The sequence below is a fragment of the Symphalangus syndactylus genome, chromosome 2 (assembly GCF_028878055.3).
Source record: "Symphalangus syndactylus isolate Jambi chromosome 2, NHGRI_mSymSyn1-v2.1_pri, whole genome shotgun sequence".
NCBI lineage: Eukaryota > Metazoa > Chordata > Mammalia > Primates > Hylobatidae > Symphalangus > Symphalangus syndactylus.
The window spans coordinates 49,654,565-49,673,723 of record NC_072424.2 but is presented as its reverse complement, the minus strand read 5'-3'; the positions used below and the strand labels follow the sequence as shown (position 1 = coordinate 49,673,723).

The window sequence follows — 19,159 nt, the reverse complement described above, 5'->3', positions numbered from 1 at the left end:
AACCTGGCAGCATGGGCCAATCTAGAGCAGTCTTGTCCTGTCCCCAGTCCACAAGGGATTCTCTCTAATTTCAGATCCCGGTCTGAGGCCGGGTGCGGTGGCTCATGCCTGTAATCCCAGCACTTTGGGAGGCCCAGGCGGGCAGATAACCTGAGGTTGGGAATTCGAGACTAGCCTGACCAACATGGAGAAACCCCGTCCCTACTAAAAATACAAAAAGCTGGGCATGGTGGCACATAACTATAATCTCAGCTACTCGGGAGGCTGAGGCAGGAAAATCACTTGAACCCAGGAGGCGAAGGTTGCGGTCAGCCAAGATCACGCCACTGCACTCCAGCCTGGGCAACAAGAGCGAAACTCTCTCAAAAACAAAACAACAAAAAAACAAAAACAGATCCCAGTCTGTTTGCAAGCAATGGCACCCAGCCTGGTTGCAACCCTGTGCAGGGTGACACGGCTCTATGGGAAGTGTGTCCATCCCAGAAAGGGACTCCTTTTGCATACTTGCCTCGCAGGTTGAGGCACATTCTGAAACCATCAGTGCTTTACTTGGAGGCTGGTCACCTGGAAAAGATATTTGGTAAGTGTCCTGGAGTCTTTACCGCTGTGCTACACTTTTGGCTCCCCTGGCTCACCCTAAACCACCCACCTGAAACCTAAGGCAGAATCTAATGTCCTGCAGGCCAGCATCCCAGTGACGTCTTTCCCCTCTTCCCCTAATCCCCTCCCAGCCTTGCCCCATTTGGTCACACTTCAACCTTCCTTTCTACACAGGCTCAAGCAGAGTCTTCCTCCTGGTGTTCCAGCAGGAGTTCAAGGTCCTGCTCCATGTGGGACAGCCAGATTCTAAGGGCAATGTTGAGATCCTCATCTCCAGAAGGTGCTGGTGCCAGAAACATGACAAAAGGCTGATTCACAGGCCAGGCGCAGTGGCTCACGCCTGTATTCCCAGCACTTTGGGAGGCCAAGGCAGGTGGATCATGAGGTCAAGAGTTCAAGACCATCCTGGCCAATATGGTGAAACCCTGTCTCTACTAAAAATACAAAAAATTAGCTGGGCGTGGTGGCACGCACCTGTAGTCCCAGCTACTCGGGAGGCTGAGGCAGGAGAATTGCTTGAACCAGGAGGAGGAGGTTGCAGTGAGCCAAGATGGCACTACTGCACTCCAGCCTGGTGACAGAGCAAGACTCTGTCTCAAAAAAATAAATAAATAAATAAGGCTGATTCACATCTTGGCAGGGAGATCCTGAAAGAAATAGGCTAGGGGTAAGGAGCTTCATGTGCCCAGGCCCTGGGTGGTAGAAACCTAGGCCATCTGTGCTATGGGATCCATCCTCTTTCACTTTCACAACTTCCCTCCCACAGGACTGGGACTCCCTCTCACATCCTGGGAAGCTAGGATTCCTTGGTTTTCAGAGTAATCATGGAAGCCCCGGAATGAGGCACTGTGGGAGGCCACTGGGAAATCCAAAGAAGAAGAGGTTTGAAGATCTATCCTAGACCCTTCCCTCCAATCTGCCCCTCCAAACCTCTCTTTTAAGAGATTGAGAAGGATTCCAGCCGGCTTCCACTTTCTGTGACAAAACGCCTGCCTCGGTGCACAGACTCCATTTCTCTGCGGTTTGTGCATCCCATAAAAAAGTAAAATAAAAAATAAAAACTCCAGCCCAGAAAGTCCTGTACTCAGTGATTCTCACACTTAGAATGAACCCAGGAGCACTATAAACATGCAGCTCACCCTGCACAGCCTCCCTCCCTTCCAGCAGTCAAGCATACTGGCAAATGACTTTACCTTCCTGTTCTTCAGTCTCCTCGCCTGTAAAATGGGGCTAGTGACAGGAGCCTACTTACAGGTTTTTCCCCAAGGGTTAAAGGAATGAATGAATATGGTAAAGCACTTAACACATGGGAAGTGCTTAATAAATATTAGTTATCATGATTTTATTTATTTATTGGGTGTTCTGGATGATTCTGTTGCAGGTGGTCTGCTCTAGAGTGACCAGTAGGGTAGCCTCAGCCGTGTTTTCTGTAGGGTCACTTTCTCTGTATATCCTGTATGTGTTCCTGTACAGTGTGCCTACTCAGTTCCATGCTTTACTTCTAGGAATAGTGATGCTCAGGCTGGAAACCGTGAATTCGCTTAAAACAGAATACTCATTCCAGTGCTTTCCTCTCAGTCACAGTGATGAACAGACTGAATGAAGGCTGAAGTCACTGGAAATAGGTCGGGAGACTGCCCAGGAAGCTGTTAACAAAACTATGGGCCAGGCATCATGGCTGACACTGTAATCCCAGCATATTAGGACACCGACGCAGGAGGATCACTTGAGCCCAGGAGTTTGAGACCAGCTCTGGCAACATAGCAAGATCCCCGTCTTAATAACAAAAAAAATTTTTTTAGCTGTGCCTGGTGGCAAACACCTGTAATCCTAGCACTTTGGGAGGCCGAGGCAGGTGGATTGCTTGAGTCCAGGAGTTCAAAACGAGCCTGGGCAATATAGTGAGACCTTGTCTCTATAAAAAAAACTTAGAAATTAGCCAGGCATGTTGGCATGTACCTATAGTCCCAGCTACAGAGGTAGCAGTAGGTGGGACAGAGGCAGGAGGATTGCCTGGGCCTGGAAGGTTCAGGCTGCAGTGAGCCGTGATCACACCAGCCACTGTGCTATAGTCTGTATGATGGAGACCGTGTCTCAAAAAAAAAAAAAAAAAAAAAAAAAATCACTGAATTAGCATTTGGTATATGTCAGGTTTTATGGCTTTTATTGTTTGTGAAGTTAAATATCTTTTTATACCTTTGTCAAACATTTGTGTTTCTTTTGTAGATGCTTTCTCTCTCTCTCGGGTATTTTTTTTTTTTTTTAAATGTAGTCTTGCTCTGTCACCCAGGCTGGAGTGCAGTGGTGCGATCTCAGCTCCCTGTGACCTCCACCTCCCGGGTTCAAGCGATTCTCCTGCCTCAGCCTCCTGAGTAGCTAGGATTACAGGCATAAGCCACCACGCCCAGCTAAATTTTTTTTTTTTTTTTTTTTTTTTTGTATTTTTAGTAGAAACGGGGTTTCACCGCCACATTGGCCAGGCTGGTCTCAAACTCCTGACCTCAAGTGATCCCCCCACCTCGGCCTCCCAAAATGCTGGGATTACAGGCGTGAGCCATGGCGCCTGGCCAGAATGCCTTCTGATGTCCTTTGCCTATATTTCTATTGATGTGTTTCTTTTTATTACTAGTCTACAACAACTTTTTATTTTTTTATTTTTAGAGACAGGGTCTCGCTATGTTGCCCAGGCTGGTCTTGAACTCCTGGCCTCAAACAATTCTCCTGCCTTGGCCTCCCAGAATGCTGGGATTACAGGCATGAGCCACTGTAGGCTAGCCATAGCTCTTTATTTTTAATTTCAGTTTTCATTTGGTATTACTTTTATTTATAGTACTTTTTCAGTATCACAAATGTTGATGTCTTTATGGGACTAAATCCATTCAACTTTTTCATTATGAATTTTTGCATTATGATTTTTATTTTATTATAGTATATTGTAATTTTTTGTTTTATTGTTGTTGTTAATTTCTTACTGTGCCTAACATAAATTAAACTTTATCATAGGTATGTATGCATAGGAAATATCACAGTACATATGGAGTTCAGTTATATTCATGGTTTCAAGCATCCACTGGAGGTCTTGGACCGTATCCCCCAAGGATAAGGGGGCACTATTGTACATGAATTTTACAGATGAGGACAGTGTGAGAACATCAAATAACATTTTTCCTGCCTCTGTCACTTTTCATGTGAATACATTCTCTCACACTTGGCTACAAACTCCTTTTTGGCATGGATGATAAATCTATATTCTTTTACTACTGAGACCCTAGGTACACAGTTAAACACTAGATGATTGACTGTTACAGTGATTGTATATTTATCGACCAGTTAGCCTTAATTAATGCAATGTGGTATTAATGAATAAAAACCAGGTCAATCTGGCGCGGTGGCTCATGCCTATAATCCCAGCACTTTGGGAGGCCAAGGTTTGCAGATCACTTGCAGTCAGGAGTTCTAGACCAGCCTGGCCAACATGGCGAAACCCTGTCTCTACTAAAAATACAAAAAACTTAGCCAGGCATAGTGGCACACACCTGTAATCCAGCTATATGGGAGGCTGAGGCAGGAGAACTGCTTGAACCTGGGAGGTGGAGGCTGCAGTGAGCCGAGATCGCGCTCAAGCCTAGGTGACAGAGCGAGACTCTGCCTCAAAAAATAAAAATGAAGACAAAACACCAAGTCAACTATGTGGCCATTTGACTGTATATAAATTTCTGTATATGCTCTACAGCATCAAGAAAAGTCTGTGCTAAAATTGCGTATTAATAATTGGGAAAATTTATTGAAATTTTTTTCTCCATTTGCTTCAATGATAACATGGGACCATGGATTTTTTTTTTTTTTTTTTTTTTTTTTTTTTTAAGAGATGTGGAGGGCCGGGCGCGGTGGCTCACGCTTGTAATCCCAGCACTTTGGGAGGCCGAGGCGGGCGGATCACGAGGTCAGGAGATCGAGACCACGGTGAAACCCTGTCTCTGCTAAAAATACAAAAAAAATTAGCCGGGCGTGGTGGCGGGCGCCTGTAGTCCCAGCTACTCGGAGAGGCTGAGGCAGGAGAATGGCGTGAACCCGGGAGGCGGAGCTTGCAGTGAGCCGAGATCGCGCCACTGCACTCCAGCCTGGGTGACAGAGCGAGTCTCCGTCTCAAAAAAATAAAAATAAAATAAAAGAGATGTGGTATCGCTGTCACTCAGGCTGGAGTGCAGTGGCAAACATGGCTCACTGCAGCCTTGACCTCTTGGTCTCGAGCAATCCTCCTGCCTCAGTCCCCCAAGTAACTTGGACTATAGGCACACACCACCACACCCAGCTAATGTTTGTTTGTTTTTCATAGAGACAGAGTTTTGCTGTGTTGCCCAGGCTGATCTCCAACTCCTGAGCTTATGCAGTCCACTCACCTCGGCCTCCCAAAGTGCCAGGATTACAGGCGTGAGCCACCTTGCCTGGCCAAGATGAGGTATGATTACATCATTATTGTGAGGTACTGTTGGGCCCTCTTTCTATTTTGTTATTTTGTATGTGATCATCATTGTTGCTCATCATTCCTATTCTTGGTATAGCTCCTACTTTTTCTGCGTTCCTTTGGCCTATTCACAGTTTACTACATCCACCCTTCTCTACTTTTATAGTTAGAGAAATGTCATAGCCAGTCCTACACTTAATAGAAAAAATAATACCCAGATATTTACCCTCCATCAAATTAAAATTAATAAAGATTAAACATATCCTTTTTTATTTTATTTATTTTTGAGGAGACAGTCTCACTGTCACCCAGGCTGGAGTGCAGTGGCACAGTCACAACTCACTACAGCCTCTACCTACCCATGCTCAGGTGATCCTCTCATCTCAGCCTCCTAAGTAGCTGGAACCACAGGCATGCACCACCATGCTCGGCTAATGTTTGTGTTTTATTTTCTGTAGAAATGGGGTTTTGCCATGTTGTCCAGGCTGGTCTCGAACTCCTGGGCTCAAGCAATCAGCCCACCTCAGCCTCCCAAAGTGCTGAGATTACTGGCATGACCTAACATGCCCAGCCAAACATATCCTTTTTGTGATTTATTTGTGAATTACAATGGTCTTTAATTTCTTTCTTTCTTTTTTTTTTTTTCGTGAGACTTTCTTTTCACTCTTGTTGCCCAGGCTGGAGTGCAATAGCATGATCTCGGCTCACCGCATCCTCCGCCTCCCAGGTTCAAGTGATTCTCCTGCCTCAGCCTCCCGAGTAGCTGGGATTACAGGCATGCACCACCACACACAGCTAATTTTGTATATTTAGTAGAGATGGGGTTTCTCCATATCGGTCAGGCTGGTCTCAAACTCCAGACCTCAGGTGACCTGCCCACCTTGGCCTCCCAAAATGCTGGGATTACAGGTGTGAGCCACCGTGCCCAACCTAATTTCTTTTTTAATAGCTTTTTAAATCTTGTCAGTCTGCATTTTCCCCAGAACTCCCTTCTGTGATCATACATCTTCTTCCTAAAGCACATCCTTTAAAAATTTTGGCTGGGCATGGTGGCTTATGCCTGTAATCCCGACACTTTGGGAGGCCAAGTAGGGCAGACCACTTGAGGTCAGGAGTTTGAGATCAGCCTGGCCAACATGAGGAAACCCTGTCTCTACTAAAAATACAAAAATTAGCCTGGCATGGTGGTGCCTGTCTGTAATCCCAGCACTTTGGGAGGCCAAGGCAGGCGGATCACCTGAGGTCAGGAGTTTGAGACCAGCCTAACATGGAGAAACCTTGTCTCTACTAAAAATAGAAAAATTAGCCAGGCGTGGTGGCACACGCCTGTAATCCCAGCTACTCAGGAGGCTGAGGCAGGAGAATCACTTTAACCCAGGAGGCAGAGGTTGCAGTGAGCCAAGCTCATGCCACTGCACTCCAGCCTGGGCAACAGAACGAGACTCTCTCAAAAAAAAAAAACCACCTGGGTGCGGTGGGTCACACCTATAATCCCAGCATTTCCTGAAGGTCAGGAGTTCAAGACCAGCCTGGCCAACATGGTGAAACCCCGTCTCTACTTAAAATATAAAAAATGAGCCAGGCGTGGTGGTGGGCACCTGTAATCCTAGCTACTTGGGAGGCTGAGGCAGGAGAATCGCTTGAACCCAGGAGGCAAAGATTCCAGTGAGCCAAGATCGCGCCATTGCACTCCAGCCTGGGCAGTAAGAGTGAAACTTCGTCTCAAAAAAAAAAAAAAAATAGTTATAGATTTACAGAAGAATTGTGAGGATAGTACAGAGTGCCCATTTACCCCGCACTCAGTTTTTCCTATTATTAACATCTTATATTAAAGCCCATACTTTATTCTGATTTCCTTAGTTTTTACCTAAGGTCCTTTTTCTGTCCCAGGAGCCCAAACAGTGTACCACATTACATTTAGTCATCATGTCTCCTTAGGCTCCTCTTGGCTGTAACAGATTCTCAGTCTTTTTTTGTTTTTGATGATCTTGACAGTTTTGAGGCATACTGGTCAAGTATATTTTAAGATGCCACTCTAGGCCGGGTGCGGTGGCTCACGCCTGTAATCCCTGCACTTTGGGAGGCCAAGGTGGGTGGATCACTTAAGGCTGGGAGTTCGAGACCAGCCTGGCCAACATGGTGAAACCCCATCTCCACTAAAAATACAAAAATTAGCCGGGCGTGGTGGCATGCGCCTGTAGTCCCAGCTACTCAGGAGGCTGAGGCATGAGAATTGCTTGTACTCGGAAGGTGGAGCCAAGATTACACCACTGCACTCCAGCCTGAGTGACAGAGTGAGACTCTGTCTAAAAAAAAAAAAAAAAAAAGATCCCACTCTAGTGGAGTTTGTCTTAAGTCTCATGATTAGACTGGGATTAGGGGTTTTGAGGAGGAAGACCATAAAGGTAAGCACCATTTTCATCACAGTATACCTGAAACTGCCATTGCAAAATTATAACTGAGACAGAAAGAGAGCTGATCTAACCAACTCCATCTTGCTTCTAACCTCCAAACGGTTCTTTTTCATTCCTGGGCTTAGGCTCAACTAACTTTAGGAGGAACTTAGTTTATAGGTTGAAACAAAGATGATAACAGCCCTTTCCCAAAACAAACCTCCTTCTTGCCTGGGGACTAGACTCCCTTTGTAGGACTAACAAAGGAGCCACAAGGTTAGAAATTATAGTTTAGGAGTCATGCAGCTGGAGGGTACAAGATTCTGACCCTCCCTAAACTGCTCTTAAGATCAGTGCTTGAGATGCTTCACAGACCCTGCACTTGATGGATCAGCTGGCACCACCACCCAGATTGATAAACTGGCTCATCTGATCTTGTGGCCCCCACCCAGGAACTGACTCAGTGCAAGAGGCTTTAATTCCCTATGATTTCATCTCTGACCTAACCAATCAACACTCGACACACTGTCCTTCTCCCACCCACCATATTATCCTTAAAAACTCTGATCCCCGAATGCCCCGGGAGACAGATTTGAGTAATAATAAAACTCTGGTCTCTGGCTCTATGTGAATTACTCTTTCTCTATTACAATTCACCTGTCTTTATAAATTGGCTCTGTCTAGGAAATGGGCAAGGTGAACCCACTGGGCAGTTACATACCGGAGGTACATGCTATTAACATGACTTCACTTTTTATGTTGACCTTGATCATCAGGCTGAAGTAGTCTGTCAGTCCTCTCCATTGTAAAGTTACTCATCCCTTCCTTTTCCTTATTGTAACCTTTTGAAGGAAGTCGTTACGTGTAGCTCACATTTAATGAAGGAACCGGGAGTTATGCTCCACCTGCATGAGGACAGAGTACCTACATAAATTATTTGAAATTCTGCATGGGAGATTTGTCAGTTCTACCTCATTTATTTAATTATTCATTTTTAACTGTATGGACTCAAGTGTTACTAGTTTTTTTAAAAAAAGCTTTTGGTTTCTCCTATTTTGTTTCTTATTCCATTGGCTTTTGCTTTAATCTTTTATTTCTTTAGGCGTTTTGTTATATAGAGACAGGGCCTCACAGTGTTGCCCAGGCTGCTCTCAAGTGATCCACGCAAGTCTCAACTCCCGACCTCAAGTGATCCTCCTTCCCAGCCCTCCCAAAGTGCTGTGATTACAGGTGTAAGCGCCCGGCCCTTAGTTTTTGTTTTTTTAGGATCATTCTGTTTTCTTTAATTTTTGGAGTTGAATCTTTACCTCACTGGTTTTCATTTTTTTTTTTTTTTTTTTGGAGACAGAGTCTCTCTGTGTCGCCCAGGCTGGAGTGCAGTGGCGCGATCTTGGCTTACTGCAACCTCCGCCCCCCCAAGTTCAAATTTTTGTATTTTTAGTAGGGAAAAGGTTTCACTGTCTTGGCCAGGCTGGTCTTGAACTCCTGACCTCAGGTGATCCTCCCGCCTCTGCCTCCCACAGTGCTGGGATTACAGGCGTGACCACCGTGCCCGGCCCCATTCTTTCCTCTTTGATAACTGCAATACTTTCCCACTCCACCCTTCATCCTCTCCAGCACATTGAAATCACCTTTGCAAAGATTATGACAATGAGAGAAGTCTAGCATGGCTGACCCCATCTTGCTTCTAGCCTCAGGGGCTGGCTGTCCTCACTCATTCCTGGGCATAGGCCAAACTAACCTTGGGAGGAATTTAATTTCTAGTTTAACTTTAAGGCAAGGATGATAATAGTTCCTCTCTAAAATGGATCCCCTCCTTGTTCAGGAACTGAAACAGCCTTTGTAAGACTAATGAAAACCCACAATATTAGGATTATGAGAGGGCCTGGGCCGGGCGCGGTGGCTCACGCTTGTAATCCCAGCACTTTGGGAGGCCGAGGCGGGCGGATCACGAGGTCAGGAGATCGAGACCACGGTGAAACTCCGTCTCTACTAAAAATACAAAAAAATTAGCCGGGCGTGGTGGCGGGCGCCTGTAGTCCCAGCTACTCGGAGAGGCTGAGGCAGGAGAATGGCGTGAACCCGGGAGGCGGAGCTTGCAGTGAGCCGAGATCGCGCCACTGCACTCCAACCTGGGTGACAGAGCGAGACTCCGTCTCAAAAAAAAAAAAAAAAAAGAGAAAAGAGAGGGCCTGACTTCTGCCAAAATGTAGGCGTAGTTTTTGTAATCCCTTACTGCTCAGAAGGTATGTGGTCATAGGTTACAAGATTTGTGACTTCCTCAGTTTCTCTTATAGATAAGATCACTATTGTAAAACCTAAGATTCATCTTTTGAATTGTTTTTCAAACTTTTGCATTCTGGCAACTGACATACCCTACCGGGGCCCATGACTCCTGACTCAACCAGTCCTGTGGTCCCCACCCAGAGGTGGTCTTAGTGCACAAGGACCATTTTCCACACCCCTGAGGTTTCATCTTCAACCATTCCCTAGCCCCCTGCCCACCGAATTATCTATAAAAACTGGCCTCTGAGCTCTCAGAGAGGCAGATTTTAGTAATCTTAAACTCCTGTCTTTCTGCTTGGCTGGCCTTGCATTAATTAAACTATTTTGTTACTACCACAACACTGTCTCAGTGAATTGGTTTCCCTGTGCAACAGGCAAGAAGAACCTGTTGGATGATTACAACATTGCTGGATTGATAGCAGCCTCGTCTGCCAGGCTCAAACTCCAGGTATGCTCTTAAAGCTGCCCTTTCTCTTGGGATATCAGGCTTATCCACCCTTCCTGACCTTCTTTGAATCTTGAAAAGATTAAAGGATTGCCTGTGAAGTTTTGTGTCTGTTACTTTGCTTTTTTTTTTTAGATGGAGTTTCGCTTTTGTTACCCAGGTTGGAATGCAGTGGCGCAATCTCGGCTTACTGCAACCTCTGCCTCCTGGGTTCAAGCGATTCTCCTGCCTCAGCCTCCCAAGTAGCTAGGATTACAGGCGCATGCCACCACACTTGGCCAATTTTTGTGTTTTTAGTAGAGATGGGGTTTTACCATGTTGGCCAGGCTAGTCTCGAACTGCTGACCTCAGGTGATCCGCCCGCCTCAGCCTCCCAAAGTGTTGGGATTACAAGTGTGAGCCACCCGGCGTGTCTGTTACTTTGCATTATAAATATCCCACTCTTTAAATTTCCATAAAGTTTGTTTTGCCATAGAAAGACAATGTTACTTTTTATTCATCATCTAAGTCTTGGCAAAAATCCCACCAGTCCTCCCAGAGACCACACATTGACTGCTGATTTGGCCTCTCTGCCTTATTCATGCTTATCATGACTCTTCTTTTTTTTTTAAGATGGAATCTAGCTCTGTCGCCCAGGCTGGAGTGCAGTAGCACGATCTCAGCTCGCTGCAACCTCTGCCTCCCGGGTTCAAGCAATTCTCCTGCCTCAGCCTCCCAAGTAGCTGAGATTACAGGCACCTGCCACCATGCTCAGCTAATTTTTGTATTTTTTAGTAGAGACAGGTTTCGCCATGTTGGCCAGGCTGGTCTCAAACTCCTGACGTCAGATGATCTGCCTGCCTCGGCCTCCCAAACTGCTGGGATTACAGGCGTGAGTCACTGCACCCAGCCCATTTTCTATTTTTAGAAGAATCAGGCTTTCCAGATTTTGGTCAGTTCCTAGTTCCAAGAACTGATCAAAGTTAGACACCAGATGGAGCTCAATCTTATCTTAACTCCATCCCCAGCTTGTTCTTTAAAAGACAAACTGGAAAGGCCTTTTTTCTCCTTTATGCTAGTTTCCAAAGCACATTTCCTATAAATAATCACATTTAGAAAGGGAAAGGGCAAAGGGGAAAACTATTAAGCTTATCTATCCACATGGTTCAGCAAAACTGTCCACTCAGCAAGGCAAGACTTAGAACCCATCTGTGTAGCCAGTGAGAACTCTACACCCATTCCCAGCCTTGTCCTGCTGCCAAACCATACCACAGTGTGTCAGGGAATAAAAGCTACTTTTCCTTGCTTGGTCCTAAATGGATTCACTCATTTGTGTGGGATTTTTTTAAGTCAGTAAAGGAAAAATTCAGAACTCCAAAAAAGTCTCTATGTAGTTTACATAAGATGATATTGGTGATAATTAGATACTAATCACATTAATTTCTCAGACTCACTGCTCTTGAGGACTTCTTTTCTTGAAATATATGAAAATTCAGAACTGTGAAGGAAAAGAGGGATCTAATGATAAAGAGACCTGATTCCCTCATTGATACCTGAGATAATGGATGGTGTCACTAACAAATCAACTTTTCATTGATCAACTAAGCACTGAGAGCCACACCTCTTCTATTCTCTAAAAATAATTACAAAGATGAGCATGCAGAATGTGTTATGACAAAGAGCAATATATAATTTTAAACAACCAGATGGGGCAGGGCATGGTGGCTCACATCTACAATCCCAGCACTTTGGGAAGCCAAGGCAGGAGGATCATTTGAGGTCAGGAGTTTGAGACCAGCCTGACGAACATGGTGAAACCCCGTCTCTACTAAAAATAGTGAAAATTAGCTGGGCATGGTAGCTTGCACCTGTAATCTCAGTTACTCGGGAGGCTGAGGCAGGAGAATCACTTGAACCTGAGAGGCAGAGGTTGCAGTGAGCTGAGTTCACGCTACTGCACTCCAGCCTGGGCAACAGAGTGAGACTCTGTCTCAAAAAAAAAAAAAAAGAACCAGATACTGCTTTCAGGATTTAATGCCCTGACAAGGATCCTGAAAGATGATGCAATCCTACTACCGGGATGGCTCCCAGAATCATGGAAAAAACAGTGGCCCACACTAAGTGAGGTAGAAATACCAAAATTGTAGCAAAAGGTAGATCAATGAAAAGGCTCGGAAAAGTGAGGATACTATAGACTATATACTGCAAATAGTTGGAAAATCCACAAGAGGACCCAGAAAATATATTACTTACCAAAGCAATAAGAAACGTTCTAGTGAGAATGTCAGCAACACCGCTAAGTTCAGTAGTGGCTCTTCTCTGAGAGCCGGGACTTGCAGTAGGAGATGCCGTGATAAAACTGGTCTCTAATTGCAGTTGCGATGATAGCCACTATCCCCCAAAGGCCAGTCAAGGCCACTTAACCCTCAGATGCCAGCAAGACACAATCATCATAACAAGTGGCAAGTCAGCTTCACAGAGGGACCTGACTACTAGAGGGTTATTAAATGACTAAGGAAAAATATCTGGGCAGCCAACAAGGGTACTATTCAATCTGTACATCAGAGAAATCAAGGCTAGATGGTTAGGCTGGAAGCAGTAGTCTCATGCTCCCTTGCCCAGTTTCCAGACATACGCCAGTTTCCAGATCTGAAACTCAGTGACTAAAGGAGAGGCCAGATCCCCAGGAGAAGGACCTGGCAATGCTATGGCAGTACATAGTAATGGTTCCCTATTCCTTCCCACAAAGGAACCTACAGTCATTTACTTCAGGTAATATACACTGGGAAAAGAGAAATACCCAAACATCATAGACTCTTGGACACAAGGTCCCAGTTGACAATATATGTAGACTCAGCATCATCTGCCACTCCTCTTAGATGGAGGACATATGGGGTCAAGTAATAAAAGGAGTCCTAAGATCTAGCTCACAGTGGGCCCACTGGGTCCATAACCCATCTAGTGATCATTTTCTCAGCTTCCAAATGTATACTTGGAATGGAGATTCTTGGCAGCTGGCACAACCCTAATATTGATTCTACTCCTCTGGGGTGAAATTAGAGTGGAGAAGGGCTAATGAAGCCCTCTGAAACTGCCCCCACCATCTTCCTGATCAAGACCAAATCAAATCCAATATTACATCCCAGGGGGAATGGCAGAAGCTAGTGGCACCCTTAAAGACCTAAAGGATAGAGTTAGTCTTCATCATATCTCCATTTAATTCACCACTCTGGTGCCTGCAAAAATCAGATGGATCCGAGAAGATCGCAGTGAACTGCTGCAGACTCAACCAAGTGGTGGCACTAATTGCAGTTGCTGTGCCAGGTGTGGTGTTTTTATTAGAAACTGATTAACACAACCTTAGATACGAGATATGCAGCCACTGATCTGGAGAAGTAAGTATTCTCTTCCATCCCTATCAGAAAAGATCAGAAACAGTTTTCTTGGGCCGGGCGCAGTGGTTCACGCCTGTAATCCCAGCACTTTGGGAGGCCAAGGTGGGTGAATCACTTGAGGTCAGGAGTTCAAGACCAGCCTGGGCAACATGGTTAAACCCCATCTCTACTAAAAATACAAACATTAGCTGAGCATAGTGGTGCATACCTGTGTCCCAGCTACTCAGGAGGCTGAGGCAGGAGAATCACTTGAACCTGGGAGGCGGAGGTTGCAGTGAGTTGAGATCATGCTTCTGCACTCCAGCCTGGGTGACAGAGTGAGACTTCGTCTTAAAAAAAAAAGTTTTCTTTGAGCAGGGTGCAGTGGCACACACCTGTTTTCCTAGCTACTCAGGAGCCAGAGGCAGAGGATCACTTGAAGCCAGGAGTTTAAGGCTGTAGAAGGGTATGATGGCATATGTGAATTAGCCACTGCACACCAGCCTGAACAACATAGTATAGTAAGACCTCCATCTCAAAAAAAAAAAAAAAAAAAGGTAATTACTGACAGGTGGTAGAGGTAGGGAGTGTTTAGATAATGGAAAAGCCTAGCCTAGTAACACAGCCTAGTAGATGGTCTTAAAGTTTTCAGCCCCAATTAAACCTGAATAGATTAAAATATCCAATCATTTCTTGCATATCAGAGACACACTCAGTACAAAAGGACATAATCCTTTTTCAGCCAAAGACAGACAAATGAATTAGGCATAAGAATAAAATCTAGGTGAGGCACAGTGGCTCATGCCTGTAATATCAGTGCTTTGGGAGGCGAAGGCAGGCAGATCACTTGAGGCCAGGAGTTCAAGACTAGCCTGGCCAACATGGCGAAACCCTACCTCTGCTAAAAATACAAAAATTAGCCAGGCATGATGGCATATGCCTGTAGTCCCAGCTACTCAGGAGGCTAAGGTGGGAGAATCACTTGAACCCAGGAGGCGGTGGTTGCAGTAAGCGAAGATTGCACCACTGCACTCCAGCGTGGGCGACAGAGTGAGACTCCATCTCAAATAAATAAATAAATAAATAAAAGAATAAAATCTGGGCCAAGTACAGTGGCTCCTGTAATCTCAGCACTTTGGGAAGCCAAGGCGGGCGGATCATTGGAGGCCAGGAGTTCAAGATCAGCCTGTCCAACATGGCAAAACCCTGTCTCTATTAAAAATACAAAAATTAGCCAGGCCATAGTGGCTCATGCCTGTAATCCCAGCTACTCCAGAGGCTGACACATGAGAATCACTTGAACAAGGAGGCAGAGGTTGCAATGAGCCATGATCACACCACTGCACTCCAGCCTGGGTGACAGAGCAAGACCCTGTCTCATAACAAACAAAAGAAAAAAGAAAAAATTAAAAAAGCAGCCAGGCACTGTGACTCCCACCTGTAATTCCAGCACTTTGGGAGGCTGAGTGGGGCGTACCACAAGGTCAGGAGATGGAAACCATCCTGGCCAACATGGTGAAACCCCATCTCTACTAAAATACAAAAAATTAGCCAGGCGTGGTGGTTCATGCCTGTAGTCCCAGCTACTCGGGAGGCTGAGGCAGGGAAATCGCTTGAACCCGGGAGGCGGAGGTTGGAGTGAGCCAACATCATGCCACTGCACTCCAGCCTGGTGATAGAGCGAGACTTCATCCCCCAAAAAAAGAAAAGAAAAAGAAAAAAAGCTAGCCTGCTGTGCTACCCAGAGAGGGGTCCATACAGTGTTGTTCTGGATTCCTGTTGTAACTTAAAGGGAAACTTTCACAATGTCCAGAACCCTTGATGTCCTCAAATTTCTTGCAGCAGGAACTCACTTAGGTGACACTAACCTTGATTTCCAAATGGAACTATAGTACATCTAAAAATGAAGGTGATGGCATCGATATCATAATCTTTTTTTTTCTAACAAGATCCAAAGTCCACAAATATATCATAAATCTGAAGAGGACCTGGGAGAAGCTTCTGCTGGCAGCTCATGCCATTGTTGCCATTGAAAACCCTGCTGATGTGGCATATCCTGCAGGAATACTGGCTAGTGGGCTGTGCTGAAGTTTGCTGCTGCCACTGGAGCCACATGTATTGCTTGTCACTTCACTTGGGGAACCTATGCTAACCAGATCCAATCATCTGCCACCCACATCTTCTGGTGGTTACTGATTCTAGGGCTAACTATCAGCCTCTCTCAGGGGCTTCTTATGGTAACCTACCTACCAATGCTGTATGTAACAGATTCTCCTCTGAGCTATGTGGATATTGTCATCCCATGCAACAACAAGGAAGCTCAATCACTGAGTCTAATGTAGTGGATGCTGGCCCAGGAAGCTCTGTGCATGTGTTGCCCCATCTCCCATGATCATGCCTGATCTCTACTTCTATAGAGATCCTGAAGAGACTGAAAAGGAAGAGTAGGCTGCAGCTGAAAAAGGAGGAATTTCAAAGTGAATGGACTGCTCTAGTGCAAGTTTACTGCTACCCAATCTGAGGTTGCAGACTGGTTTAAAGGCATGCAGGTGCCCTCTGTGCCTATTCAGCAGTTCCCTACTGAAGATTGGAGCACTCAGCCTACCATGAATGACTGGTCTGCAACTCCCACTGCTCAGACCACTGAATGGGTAAGAATAACCACTGAGTGGCCTTAAGCTGTTCTTCCACAAGCTCTTAAACAAGATGGAAATAACGCTGATGGAAATAAACAACAGTTTCCAAGAAAAAACGAACAGCTGAAGTGAGTGGCAATGTTTAAATAACATCTGGTAGACTTTAACATGAATGTTATTAAGCAGGAAATTATGATCTTTTAAGTTGGAACATGTAATGTTAATCCTTTTGCACCAAAATATCTCTTTAAGTCTAAATTATCCACTTTTTTTTTTTTAATTCTTCATAGAGATAGAGGTCGCTTTGTTGCCCAGGCTGTTCTTGGCTTCCTAACTTCAAGCAATCCTCCTGCCTCAGCCTCCCAGAGTGCTGGGATTACAGGCATGTGCCACCGTGCCTGGTGTACCCAGTTTCTGTTATCAACAGAATGCCGTGGTGTATGGTTGCTAAAGAAGGGTCCCAAGATCAGGACCTACATTAAGGTGGATTTTGAAATATTTAACATTCTGATTTTGTTTTATTTTTAATTTATCTTTGGGGGAAGGATGGGAGGGGGGTGAGGGTTGAAGAAGTAAACATTGTACCTATTGGATACAATGTTTAATATTTGTGTAATGGGCACACTGGAAGCCCAAACCTCACTATTACACAATACATTCATGTAACAAGCCTGCACATGCACCTCCTGAATCTATTTTTAAAAATTTAATTCTCAAGCACAGACTCCCTTTTTTTGGTAAGACGGCGGGGTACGACTTAACTACTCACATCACGCACCTTTTGGATCAGCATCTAGTCTTTCCGCTCCTTGAGTTTCTCTCTCTGTAAAGGAGATATATAATGAAAAGGAATTATTACAAGGTAAATTGGACGTTCTTAGTGATACCAACATGGTAGACTTTGCTCTGGGTGTATACAAAAACCTTTATTCTGATGATATTCCTCATGCTTTGAGAGAGAATAGAACCACAGTTGTTGCACAACTGAAACAGCTTCAGGCAGAAACAGAACTAATTGTGAGAATGTTTGAAGATCCAGAAACGACAAGGCAAATGCAGTCAGCCAGGGATGCTAGGATGCTCTTTGACTACCTGGCGGACAAGCATGGTTTTAGGCAGGAGTATTTAGATACACTCTACATATATGCAAAATTCCAATATGAATGTGGGAATTACTCAGGAGAAGCAGAATATCTTTATTTTCTCAGAGTGTTGGTTCCAGCAACAGATAGAAATGCTGTAAGTTCATGCTGGGGAAAGCTGGCCTCTGAAATCTTACAGCAGAATTGGGATGCAGACATGGAAGACCTTACATGGTTAAAAGAGACCATAGATAATAATTCTGTGAGTTCTCCACTCCAGTCTCTTCAGCAGAGAGCATGGCTTGTTCACTGGTCTCTGTTTTCTTTAATCATCCCAAAGGTTGTAATAATATTATTGATCTCTTCCTTTACCAGCCACAGTATCTTAATGCAATTCAGACAATGTGTCCACACATTCTTCACTATTTGACTACAGCAGTCATAACAAACAAGGATGTTCAAAAACGTTGGCAGGTGCTAAAAGATCCAGGTAAAGTTACTCAACAGGAGTCTTACACATATAAAGACCCAATTACAGAATTTGTTGAATGCTTATATGTTAACTTTGACTTTGATGGGGCTAAGAAAAAGCTGAGAGAATGTGAATCAGTGCTTGTGAATGACTTCTTCTTGGTGGCTTGTCTTAAGGATTTCATTGACAATGCCCATCTCTTCATATTTGAGACTTTCTGTCACATCCACCAGTAAATCGGCATTAACAGGTTGGCAGACAAATTGAACATGACTCCAGATGAAACTGAAAGGTGGATTGTAAATTTGATTAGAAATGCAAGACTGGATGCCAAGATTGATTCTAAATTAGGTCATGTGGTTATGGTAACAGTGCACTCTCACCCTATCAGCAAGTGATTGAAAAGACCAAAAGCCTTTCTTTTAGAAGCTAGATGTTGGCCATGACTATTGAGAAGAAACTTAATGAGAATAGCAGGTCAGAGGCTCCTAACTGGGCAACTCAAGATTCTGGCTTCTACTGAAGAAACATAAGGAAAAGATTTTTAAAAAATTCTAAAAGAAAGATGAAATAATAAAACTATTCTATAAAGGGTGACTTACATTTTGGAAACAACATATTGAGTATAAATTGTGAAGAATTGGAATAAAATTGACTATGATTCAAAAAAATTTAATTCACAAAAAAATTTTAATCCTTTTGAGCTAATTGTAGATTCACATACAGTTGTAAGAAGTTACAAAGAGGCTAGGTGCAGTAGCTGACGCCTGTGATCCCAGCACTTTGGGAGGCCGAGGCAGGCAGATCTCTTGAGGCCAGGAGTTTGAGACTAGCCTGGCCAACATGGCAAAACCCCATCTCTACAAAAAATTAGCAGAGCATGGTGGCACACGCCTGTAATTACAGCTACTTGGGAGGCTGAGGCATGAGAATCACTTGATAGAGTGAGACTACGTCTCAAAAAAACTAAAAAGAAACACACACACACACACACACGGCCAGGTGCGGTGGCTCACGCCTATAATCCTAGCACTTTGGGAGGCCGAGGTGGGCAAATCATTTGAGACCAAGCGTTCAAGATCAGCCTGGGCAACATGGCAAAACCCTGTCTCCTCTAAAAATATAAAAATTAGCCAGGTGTAATGGCACATATCTGTAGTCCCAGCTACTCAGGAGGCTGAAGCAGGAGAATCACTTGAACCCGAGAGGCAGAGGTTGCAGTGAGCCGAGATCATGCCACTGCACTGTGGCCTGGGTGACAGAGTGAGACTCCGTCAAAAAAAAATTAAACACACACATACACAAATCTAATGTATCAGATATCCTTAAATGCTTCTAACACTGAAAATGAGACGAATATCACAAATTAGAATGGTTATCACATTATACATAAGTGGGTTATAAAAACTGATTTTATTATACACGTA

General features: G+C 44.5%; 1 pseudogene; it reads left to right on the top strand.

Moving 5' to 3' along the window:
* Window positions 1-18,274, top strand: part of LOC129469522 (eukaryotic translation initiation factor 3 subunit E-like) — a 29,306-nt pseudogene extending 11,032 nt beyond the window's left edge.
* The last annotated feature ends 885 nt before the right edge of the window (window positions 18,275-19,159 follow it).